Genomic DNA, 12,423 nt, shown 5'->3' with positions numbered 1-12,423 from the left:
TTTAAAACAGCTTAAACCTGCCTATTTTTTCAGTAGCATTCAAAATATCTCCATAACCTCATAACGTAGGTTGCAATATGTGGTAATGAAAATGAGCATCTTCGTAGCTGATTCTGTTCTTAATAACATTTTGATCAGACTGCTGCCGTGCAAGCCAGAAGTGTCAGTTCCAGCAGGTAGCCATACACAGAGACAATTGTCATAGTTCCTGATTATATGGCACCTTTCCCCTATGAAGAGCTCAAAAAGCCTTACGAGTATAATTACATCTTTGCTGCATTGTCATGAGTTAGGAATGCACAATAATTTTGGCCAGTGGGAAAATTCATGTAAAGAGTGAATGAATGATTAGTTCTGGTTATAAACCCAAGTAGACTGTAGAAAATGGAATGAAATGCAGGCTTCTTCTCTAAGGAGACCGTTCATTAAAAGGAACAGTGTGGGGTTGCCTAGGTGGCTCAGTTGGTTAAGTGTCCGGCTCTTGGTTTCGGCTCAGGTCGTGATCTCATGGCTTCGTGGGTTTGAGCCCCGCATCAGGCTCTGCACTGGCAGCATGGAGGCTGCCTGGAATTCTCTCTCCCCTCTTTCTCTACCCCCTCACCCTCTGCTTATGTTCTGTCTCTCTCAAAATAAATAAATTAAAACTTAAAAAAAAAAAGGAGCAGTACAGAATTTGTCCTGTAGCCAGTTGCTGTCCTTATGGTTCCGTTTTTCACTTTACTTCATTGGACAAGTATACCTTACTGTATGAACTAGAAGTATTCTTTTAGATTATTTGTTTTTAATTTCTTTTAATGTTTGTTTATTTTTGAGAGACAAAGGGAGACAGAGTGCTAGCAGGAGAGGGGCACAGAGAGAGGGAGACACAGAATCCGAAGCAGGCTCCAGGCTCTGAGCTGTCAGCACAGAGCCTGACACAGAACTTGAACTCACAGTGAGATCATGACCTGAGCCGAAGTTGGACGCTTAACCAACTGCGCCACCCAGGCGTCCCTGTGAACTAGGAGTATTCTTGAGAGACTACTTGAGAGTTTATTTCTTCATACAGAATGTTTCTTTCATGTTCTGCCCTGAAGTAGAGATAAATGATTACAAGAAAGAGAATTTTTCCTGTAAGACATCATAAAATCAACATAAACCTTTAAACGTTGAATGTTTAAAAGGAAAATATATTTCCAAAGGAAATACTCAAAATATGTGACAACTTGATGTAAATTATATATTTTAAATGTTTATTCTAATAACTTAAATACTGCAGGGAAGAATATCTTAATTGAGAAACATTAATAAACTTGTCTAAAAAATTGTCTTCCCAATATTCTTTGACAAAGTAATAGATGTTTAGTTTGGCTACATATCCATCTGGAAGATTCCAGGAAGCCAGTTTAGCATTTTGTTGTTCTTGTCCTTAGGGGGAAGTTGAATTGAAAAGATGAAGAATAAAAAATTATAGCTGTGACATGGGTTTAAAATATAGTAATAATCAAGGGAGAATTTTTATTAAAATATTTGATCAAAGAAGTTATGCTGTATCTGCCTTCAGACACTATATTTTAATTTTTCCTGGTTTGTAAAGATAATAAGTTTATCTTTCTTCAAAATAAGTTGTGCCAGTAGTTCCATTTTTAAAGAATGTCGAGTCTTGGGCCTTCTAGTGTTTACTGCTTACACTGTAAAGAATGATTTTTTTTTCAAAAATGTATAATATGAGCATCATTTGAAAAATTATTAACAAGAGAAGAACATGATAATGTGGCAAACTTGGCAAGTCTGAATTATAAAATACTTATGTTCATTAAACATAAGACACAAATTAAGAAAAGTGGAAAGGTAATATTTTCTTTCCCTAAGTCTCAATAAGAGAGAAATAGCGGACATTAACAAAGGAGAGTTTTCCTATCCTTGTGCCATGAATAGCCACTAATTAGAGAGTGTTTGAGCACATTTGAAAGACAAGTTAAAAGCTGGAATGCATAAACCAAGGCCAAAAATTGGCAGAATCCTGTGAGAGTCAGCAATCCTAAGTTACTACACTGGGAATTTATGAAGAAACATGAATTCTGCCAACTTTATGTGGCTTCAGGGATAATTGTACATTTAAATAAAGTCTCTGCATCTGATAAAAAGAAAACCATACATTGTATGCAGATGCACCAAGATATTGCATCATTTTCTGTCATTGTTCCCATTGGAATCTTATTCCAGATTTGCAACTGAAAATTCTATAAAGTAATAGCATGCTAGTAAGGACTCAAATTTCATAAACACAATCAAAATGACAGTATTAAGAACAAATGTCCCTGGATTCCAATAGCTTGTACCCTAAAAAATGAGAATTTCAAATAATTAATATAAATAGCTATCTAGTGGAAATTCCCTAATAATGTTCTCAGTTCTTAATTTATCTATCATATCTATATTCAAGGTTTTGAAAACTTAAGTATTTTTAGGGACCAGACTTAAATCACAAACCCATAAAGCCATCTAGATGTGAGATTTTAAGGAGTGATGTAGACTAGGAGTTGGGAAACTATAGCTTATGATCCAAATCTGGCATCCCTGGGTTTTTTTGTAAATAAAGCTTTCCTGAAACAAAGCCATGTCCATGTGCTAACATATCATTTGTGGCTACTCTTGCACTACAATAGCAGAATTGAGTCGTTGAGTCAGAGATCCTATGAGCCACAGAGTCTGAAACATTTCCAACCTGGCCCTTTGCAGATAAAGTTTGCTGGCCCCTGGCATAGACTATGGTGAGCTATAGAGCACATGCTTTTCATAAAAGCATTCACATTTAAGCAATGATCAATCCAAACATTTCAGGCCAGAGGTAGATGGCTGGCCCGTGCTGGGAAAAGAATGAGTCTACCATTCTTAACCTTGTTATTAACTTTCTGTGTGACCTTGAATAAGCCACCAATTCTTCTCTAGTAAGAAGTGAGCATTTCCTTTTACTGAGGTTGTGGTGCCTAAGGTCAAATGGCAAAAAATAGCATGGTCTTTCAGGAAAATGTGAAATGTCAGAGAACTACATCCAAAACAGTCATAAACGCAAGGAGAATCTAAAGTCAGTATTGAGAGTTGAGATGCAGAGCCTAAAAGGTCAGAAATTCAAGCAGACAAGGGGTGCCTGGGTGGCGCAGTCGGTTAAGCGTCCAACTTCAGCCAGGTCACGATCTCGCGGTCCGTGAGTTCGATTCCCGCGTCGGGCTCTGGGCTGATGGCTCAGAGCCTGGAGCCTGTTTCCGATTCTGTGTCTCCCTCTCTCTCTGCCCTTCCCCCGTTCATGCTCTGTCTCTCTCTGTCCCAAAAATAAATAAACGTTGAAAAAAAAAAAGAAATTCAAGCAGACAAATGAGGGTAATCTGATCGAATTTAAATATTCAAATAAAGTATTTAAATATGCCTAGGCCTATGTTTTCATGGACAAGAACTCGGTTTCCTCATCTGCAAAAAGTTTTCCAGAGTGTGCTCCTAGTCTGAGAAACGTCCTATAGGAAAGAAAAAGTAAATGTCCCTTGGTCACAAAGACAAGAAAAAAGTCTAATTTAGTTTCATCTGTTAGAGAATCAAAATGAACATTTATATATTTTACCTGAGAAGTACTGCCAATAAGAAGTAAAACTTTACCTATTTGCAGATGACATGATATTATATGTAGAAAACTCTAAAGACTCCAAAAAACTACTAGAATTGATGAATGATTTCAGGAAGGTCACAGGATACAAAATATACAGAAATCTTTGCATTTCTATGCACCAATAATGAAGTAGCAGAAAGAGAAATTAATAAAACAATCCCATTTACCAATCCCATTGCACCAAAATAATAAAATACTTAGAAATAAACAATCAAGGAGGTGAAAGATCTGTACTCTGAAAACTGTAAAATATTAATGAAATAAATTAAAGATTACAGAGACAAATAGAAAGATATTCCATGCTCATGGATTGGAAGAACCAATATTGTTAAAATGTCCATAGTACCCAAAGTAATCTATAGATTTAAAGCAATCCCTATCAAAATACCAATAGCATTTTTCATAGAACTGGAACAAATGATCTTAAAATTTGTAAGGAACCACAAAAGACCTTGAATAGCCAGAGCAATCTTAAAAAAGAAGAACAAAACTGGAGATACCGGTGAAATAAATCAGTCAGAGAAAGAAAAATACTGTATGATTTCACTCATATGTGGAATTGAAGAAACAAAACACAGAAAAAAAAAAGAGGCAAATAAAAAAAATAGACTTTTAATATAGAGAACAAACTGATTGTTACCAGAGGAAAGGGGGGGGGGGGGGTTGGGGGGGCAATGGTTGAAATAGGTGAAGGAGATTAAGAGTACACTTATCCTGGGACGCCCAGGTGCCTTAGTTGGTTAAGCATCTGACTTTGGCCTAGGTCATGACCTCAAGGTGTGTAAGTTCAAGCCCTGCACTGGGCCTGTTGCTGTTAGCACAGAGCCTGCTTCAGATCCTCTGTCGCCTTCTCTCTCTGCCCCACCCCTGCTGGTTCTCTCACTTTCTCTTTCCCTCTCTCTCTGTCTCTCAAAATAAATAAATAAATAAACTGGAAAAAAAAGTGCACTTATCCTGTTAAGCACTGAGTAATGTATAGAATTGTTGATATTATACAACTGAAACTAATATAAAACTGTACATTAATTATACTGGAATTATTAAAAAAAAAAAAAAACTTGGAGGTATCACAGTCCCAGATTTCAAGATATACTGCCTTTAACATTTTTAGCGAGCTTTGCCAAAATGCACTGGCCATCTGAAATCTTTTTTAAATTACGCCATACCTATAAATCCTTAAGAATACTTTAGGAAACTCTGACCTAGAAAATCTCTGAAGTTATTTCCAACTCTGAAAACCTTCATATTTTAATAGCTAACTCTTACAGAGCGTTTACCATTTATCAGGCACTATTTATGTGCTTTACCTAAATTAACTATTTTAATCACACAACTCTATGAAGTACGGATTATTATTATCATCCCACTTACAAATAAGAACATTGAGGTGCAAATATGTGCTTTAATTTGTTCAAAATCAAACAGCTGGGGTGTGTGGGTGGCTTAGTCGGTTAACTGTCTGACTCTTGATTTCGGCTCCGGTAATGATCTCACGGTTCATGAATTCAGGCCCCACATTGGGCTCTGCACTGACTTGGCAGAGCCTGCTTGGGATGCTCTCGCTCCCTCTCTCTCTGTCTCTCTCTCTCTCTCTCTCTCTCTCAAAAAATAAATAAAGGTTTTTAAAAAATTTAAAAAAAATCAAACAGCTAGTGAGTGGTAGAATAGGGATTCAGACTCAGGTAGTCTGAATGTTGTGGCCAAAGCACAGGAAAAGGTGAGATACAATTAATTAAAAAAAAAATAGTATCTCAATCTCACTGGGAACAAAAAGTAGACATAGCATGTAAGAGGAATAAGGCTCTGGAGGGGAGGTTTGGGGTCCATGCCCTCAACTACTCCACATTCATAGTTTTGTTGTTATGTTTCAGATATTCAAAAGAGTCAAAAACCTAACTTAAATATGTCACAGAATATTTCTTTTAATATTTGCATTTTTTAAAAACCTATTATTGGAAATATCATTAAGTCAACTTAACGCAAGATTTAGATATCCAGAGACTAGTGAACCTCAGACTTACCTGCTTTTATCATCATACATAGTTCATAATAAATGAGCTAATGTATATTCATTACAGTATTCATTAAAACAGCCCTATCAGGATATCTCCTTGGCAACTGCTAATTAATTGTAGCTGCTTCCTTGGCAACTGTTAATTAGTTGTAGATACCTGATAAAAATTGAGTGGTTTGTCTTTGTAAATATTCTAGATGCAAACTTCTCACTGATAAAGAATCATTCATTCATGCACGGGTGAATGTCTTCATTAAACAACCCTGACTGAAAACCTATTTACACTGTGAACAGGACTAACAACTTACTTGCTCTCATGGGGTGTTAGTCTAGCATGGGAAAAATAATTAGTAAGCAAAGGAAAATGATTTTAATTTTCAGTCTTAAACATTTGATTAAATAAAATATTTAATTAAATAATAAATATTTCCAGTGTTAAGAATTAAGAATAAAATGAAACACAAGAACATATAAGGTGAAGGTGCAAAGGAAGTTTTATTTTGAGTAATGGAGATGGACTATATGAGGAGAAAATGTTATCAGCAGAGTTGAGGAAAAGCAGCCAGCTATTGGAAGATATAGGGGAAGAATATTACAGTCAAGAGAAACAGCAATGATAAAAGTGACAATCATAGAAATACTATACACTTATACAATTTTTACGTATATAATATGACCATAGTTGGTAAACATTATTTAATACAACCAATTACTATGGAACTTGCATCATCTAATTACTAGACAAACTTACAAATGAATCTAAATAATCAGCAAGATACTTGGTTCAGGCAGATGAAGATCAAATTGTCAGCATTACTGGTAGAAAATGTGGCCCAAATTTGTGACCAGGTCCTAATATTTGCTCCCTGACCTATGGTGGTGATCATGTCTTCAAGGCCAGCCATTTGTAAGGGGAAATCACACCAGTTGGATTTCCCTGTGGGGATGGAGAGATAGGCCCCAAACCCACATATGCTTACCATACATAAGGAGCATGGTCAAATGAGTGCATCCCTCAAGCAGGTTGGCATGAACTGCATAAGGACGGCCCACATGGGAACCCACTGGTGGAGTAAGGACATAAACAAATGGACATAAGATGCTCAACTCCTACTGATCAGTAAAGAGAGGAGATAAAGGTCTGAAGTATTCCTCTATCAAGGTATATCTCACCTAGAGATAATTTCCACTCCCCACCCCCACTTTGCATCCCCAACCAGGGGATAATTGACAACGTGTGGAGATATTTTGGTTATGAAGACTGAAGAGAGTGCTTCTGTTATGCGGCTAACCATCCCACAGTGTACAAGATAACTGTATCTCAGCTATATTGTAGGACAATAGGGTTTCCTGCAACAAACTACAATGGGAATTTTTAGTTTTTTCACTTGGGACCAAAATCTTTCACAGCCTTCACAGACACATGTTAAAATGTTGGACTTAAGCTACAATCTCAGAAGAACCTCAGCTTTAGATGTACTCTTTCTGTATTTTCGTTGCTTCTTTTGATATATGTAAATATTGCAAGGTTCTCCAAAACCCAACTGAAATGTCAACTCTTCTTAAAGTTTTCCCTAATTACTAAACTGTTAGATGTTCCTTCTTCTGAATTCCAATGGCAATGTATACATATGTTTACCTTAGCACTTATCACCCTGGGAAGTAATTACTCTTTTAAAGGTCACTCCCATTTAGAAAATAAGTCTTTCCGAGTAAAGACTGTGTAAGATGTGCTAAACATTCAACAATGCCACAGTAGGCTCCTATCAAAGAGTTTATTTGTCCAAAATGTCATTAGTGCCAAGTTGAGAAACCCTGAATCCCAGAAATCTTTGTAACTCCACAGGAATCTTGGTAACTCCAATGCCCAAGTGGTGCCTGCCATAAAAAGTGCAAACTAAGTGAATGAATGAGTACTCACGAAGAACACGACTAACACAAAACACCATGGATTCTATTTTATTTTTCTCATAAAGTCTTACTTGTTTCTATCCTGATGAAATTTAAAACCTATTACATACATTCAGCTAAAAGGAACATTTTTTGGACAATTGACAGAACGATTATAGTTTAACAACTAGCACCTGAACAAGAAAAGCAGTGGGCTGTGTTATGAACCGTCTAAAATCTTGTGGGTAAAGGCAGTTAATTTTAAAGGTGTAAAAATGTAAGAAATAATATTAAATGACATCTTCAAAAAACATAAATAAGAATGAAATAATTTTAAAGTTATAAAATGTAAGAAATCATATTAGAAAGACAACTTGAAAACAGAAGAATGTAATGACAGAAGGAAACTTTGGTGACAGTAATTAAACTTTAATGGAAAGGGGGATCATAAAAATAAAATGGATAAGATTAAGACAAAATAAATGCTATTTTTAAAGTATCAGAACTTAAATAAGCTTCAGGAAACATTCAGAAAACCTCATGGGAAAGCCTTTTTTTTTATTGTTCCAGAACAAGCAAAAGAAAAAATGTTGCCCATTCAGAAGAATGGCAAAGGAATGGTAGGAAGCTATGTTATACATTTAAAATATGATTTCTAGGTATGAATTTATGAACCAGGGGTTTCAGAAGCAGTAGCCCAAGACTAGGATGGGAAGAGAAAAATGCTTAGAGATGACATAGAGGCTAGCTATCCCCTCATGAAAGCAATCAAACTTAAACTACACTGGATACACATAAGAGATAATAGTTTCTTCATACATTTTCTTGGTCAGCCCACATCTAGAGAATAGTGTTCATTTCTGACTATCACCTGGCCCTCAAAGATAAGAAATGTTTTGGGTTCTGTGGTCCATATGATCTCTGTCACACCTACTCAATTCCACTGTTGGGGTGAAAAACAGCCATAGATAATATGTTAACAAATGGGCATGGCTGTGCTCCAATAAAGCTTCACATACAAAAGCAGAGTTTCCAGATATGGACCTGGCCCTGCTTTGGAAGAGAAACATTGATAATCAGATTATTTAGGGGCCTGGAAATCCTAACATACAAGGATTGATTTAAAGTGTCACTAATATTCAGGGGCACTTGGGTGGCTCATCAATTAAGTGTCTGACTCTTGATTTCAGCTCAGGTCATGATTTCATGGTTCTTGAGCTAGAGCCCCATGTTGGGCTTTGTGCTGACAGTGCAGAGCCTGCTTGGGATTCTCTCTCTCCCTCACTCTCTGTCCCTCCAAGCATGTGTTCTCTCTCTCTCTCTCTCTCTCTCTCTCTCTCTGTCTCTCTCTCTTTCTCTCTCAAAATAAATAAATTAATTTTTAAAACTTAAAAAAAAAGAAGTTAGTAATATTTAGCCTAGAAAAAAGATACATCCTAGAATTAATAAAACTTGCCTTAGGACACTCAGGTATAAAGACCTCCCCATTTCTTCATTTAATAAAATTAATTTTGTCTTGGTTCTCCACCATTAAGGCTGGGAAAAATACGTATTCTCAGGGTTATGTGATGATTTCCTTGGGGATCAGTGAGAACTATAGAGTTCAGAGAATCCAGAAAATTGTGCAAAGGCCTTTGGTCTTAGGCTCATGGTGGTTTTCACTAGAATATTTGTTGCCCAAGGCTACACCATGCTGAAGTCAAATACATGTAGCTCTGCTACTCATTGTGATTATTTCTCATTCATTTGCCACATCTGGCCACTTGGTCCTTCACCTTGGCTCTCAAGGCTTTGGTGCTTATCAGTTACTTATTGGGCTTTTGGTGGAGCAACAAGATTTGCAAGAATTCACCATTCCTCAATATTCCCAGGCTCAGAAGAAAATCTAACTCTTTTTTCATGGGGTCCAGCCACTACCATCCCCTTTCCTAGAAACACCTATTCAGTGGTATAGATTTGGCAAAAGGGGAGGCAGATGTTCTTCTTACAATGCTGGCCACAGTTTCACAACTTTTTTTGGACTGATGGAGGTCCTGCACAGACCCTTCTGGACATCTTGAAACATATTTTAAGATCTAAGTGGAAAAAGGAGGCATATGCTTGTGAGAAATGGACAATTCAAGAAAGCAAGTGGGGGGCGCCTGGGTGGCTTGGTTGGTTAAGCGTCCTACTTCAGCTCAGGTGATGATCTCACAGTTCGTGAGTTCGAGCCCCGTATTGGGGTCTGTGCTGACAGCTCAGAGCCTGGAGCCTGCTTCGGGTTCTGTGTTTCTCTCTCTGTGTTCCCTTCCGCATTCTCTGTCTCTCTCTCTCAAAAAATAAATAAACATTAAAAAAATAAAAAAGAAAGCAAATGGTATGTGAGTTAAAAAAGGGGGATAATTTTCAGGTGGAATAGACAAAAAACATTTATTTATTTTTCAAATTTTTATTTCCAGTCAAGAGCTTTTACCTGAGCTCCAGTCTCTCTCCCTCTCTCTCTCTCTCTCTCCCCTCCTTCCTCTCTCTCACACACACATGCATACATACACGTAATACTTTTCTCTAATTCCATTCTAATATTCCCACACTGGTATTCAATCCAGAAACTATTTTAAATTCCTTCCTCTCCTTTACCTCCCACACGCAATCAGTCATCATCATCACCAAGTCATTTCTTCACCAGAGCATCTCTCATTGCCCACTCTATCATCCATACTGCCTTTGTCTTATTTCTGACCCCGTTACATCCTACCTGCATTTCAGAGCAGTCTTATTGGGCCTGTTTACTAGCATATCCTCTCCCCACTTCTCTCACTGTTCCAAGCTGCCAAAGTGAGCTTTCTAAAATACAAATCTGATCTAAATCCTAAAGGCTTCTATCTCCTTCAGGCTAAAACTCAAACTCCCTGATTTGATATGGATGAGCTTATAATACGGCCCTTGCTTACGTATTATTTCTTATTTCGTACCAATTTTCTCATTTCTTATTATTTCTTATTATGTTTATGAACCTGCAATTCCTTGAAATGGGCCATGATCTCTTTCAACCCACCCCTTTGACATTTCTTCCAAAAAAGACCATATCCTCTGACTCTATAGTCTGATCAATGCTCCAGAATGAAATGTCAGCCAGGCCTTTTACTCCCAACACTGAGAGAGTACTTCTCCCTGTGCTCTTTAGAAACTTACACATATATTTTCTATGACATTTACTTCACTGGTAAACATTGTCCACTGTCTTAGCTATACATCTCAAGATTATGAACTACTTGGCAATATGAACATAGCTTTCATATTGATAACCTTAAAACTTGAGAGATAATAGGAAATCAATATATTTATGTTATTGAATAAGAAATATTTCGACGTGTATGGGTATGACATATTGAATGGGGGGGGGGGAGAGCATTAGCAAAGGCTTAAACATAAAACTGATCTTCCCAGAGTGACCACTAATCTTCACGTTATTAAATCAAGTGATCAGTTGTCAGACCTATCAGCTGTTTTTGCCACAATTTGTCATTTCCATCATCTTGAAAACACTTTCTTTACTTGACTTGCACGTCTTTATACTCTTTTTTTTTCCTATTGTCCCTTGTCACTTCTCAGGCTTTTTTGTTCGCTCTTCCTCGTGTCATCTTAGACTTATTCTCTTCTCATCTCCACTCAGTCCCTTAATGATCTCATGTTCTCAAGATCTGATGCTGTCTCTTTGCTAACCATGCTTAAATTATCTCTCTTTCCTGGACTTCTCTAAACTCTAGGCTTGTGTATATAACTGCCTGTTTTACATCTCTAGTTGGCTTTACAATAGAAATTTCAAATTTGACATCTTTTTTTTTCCTTCAACTTTATTGTGGTATAATAGACAAATAAAATGTAAGACATTCAGAGTATATAGTGATCATTTGATGTGCATTATGAAGGGAGTCCTCCCTATCTGATTAATTAACACATCCGTCACCTCAAATATTTACCTTTTTTTGCAGGGGTGGGTGGGTGAGTTGGTGGGGTTAAGAACATTTAAAACCAAATCTCTGAACTACCTAAAACCCTGTTCTACCCTGTCTTCCTTACCCACCAATTATAACTTCACCCTTGTAGTTGCTCAGACCAAAACACACTTGTAGTTACATTTGACTCTACATTCTCTTATTCCTCATAGATATTTCAGCAACAAGACATTTGACTCTAATCTTAAATATGTTCAGCAGCCAACCACTTCTCACCGCCTTCACTACCACCACCCTGGTCCAAAACTGCCATTTCTTCTCATTTGGTTTGTTCCATTAGCCTCCTACTTGATCTCCTGGCTTCTCCTTTTGTCCTTCTCAGTCTGTTTACAAGCCTGCCATCACAAATAGCCTTTTAAAATAAGTCACTTCAGTCACACTCTGGATCAAAACCTTTTACTGACTCTCCGTCTTACACAGAATCAAAGCCTACATCTTACATTGGGCTATAAGCCCTCAGATTATCTAACTTCTCATTATCATCGCTTTACATCCTTTCTCCCTCACTCTGCTTCAGATACATGGTCTCTTAGGATGTCTTCAAACAAGCAACATGTCCCTGCTTTAGGGTCCATGCACTAGCATGCTTCTTCATTTCCTTTAAGCGTGGTTCAAATTTCATTTTCTGGTAAGACCTTATCTGGATCTCCCTATTAAAAATTGCAATCCCCCTATGTCTATTCTTCGTACTACCTCCTCTGCTGAAGTTTTCTACATAGCACTTATAACCTTCTAATATATTATTATATTTTACTTAATCATTTTACTTATTGTAATTCTCCCTCCACTACAATGTAAAGTGCCTTTGGACAAGAGTTTTTGTCCCTTTTATTTACTATTGTACTCCAGACCCAAGAAGATTGCCTGGTGCATCATCTTTCAAT

General features: G+C 37.1%; 1 protein-coding gene across 2 annotated transcripts in view; it reads left to right on the top strand.

The window, feature by feature from the left end:
- The window catches only part of LRRC7 (leucine rich repeat containing 7), a 446,889-nt gene that overhangs the window by 229,462 nt on the left and 205,004 nt on the right, over window positions 1-12,423 (top strand). The gene's annotated exons all lie outside the window — the stretch shown is intronic.

The sequence above is a fragment of the Prionailurus viverrinus genome, chromosome C1, assembly GCF_022837055.1.
Source record: "Prionailurus viverrinus isolate Anna chromosome C1, UM_Priviv_1.0, whole genome shotgun sequence".
Lineage (NCBI taxonomy): Eukaryota > Metazoa > Chordata > Mammalia > Carnivora > Felidae > Prionailurus > Prionailurus viverrinus.
This window is presented reverse-complemented; position numbering and strand designations above follow the sequence as displayed.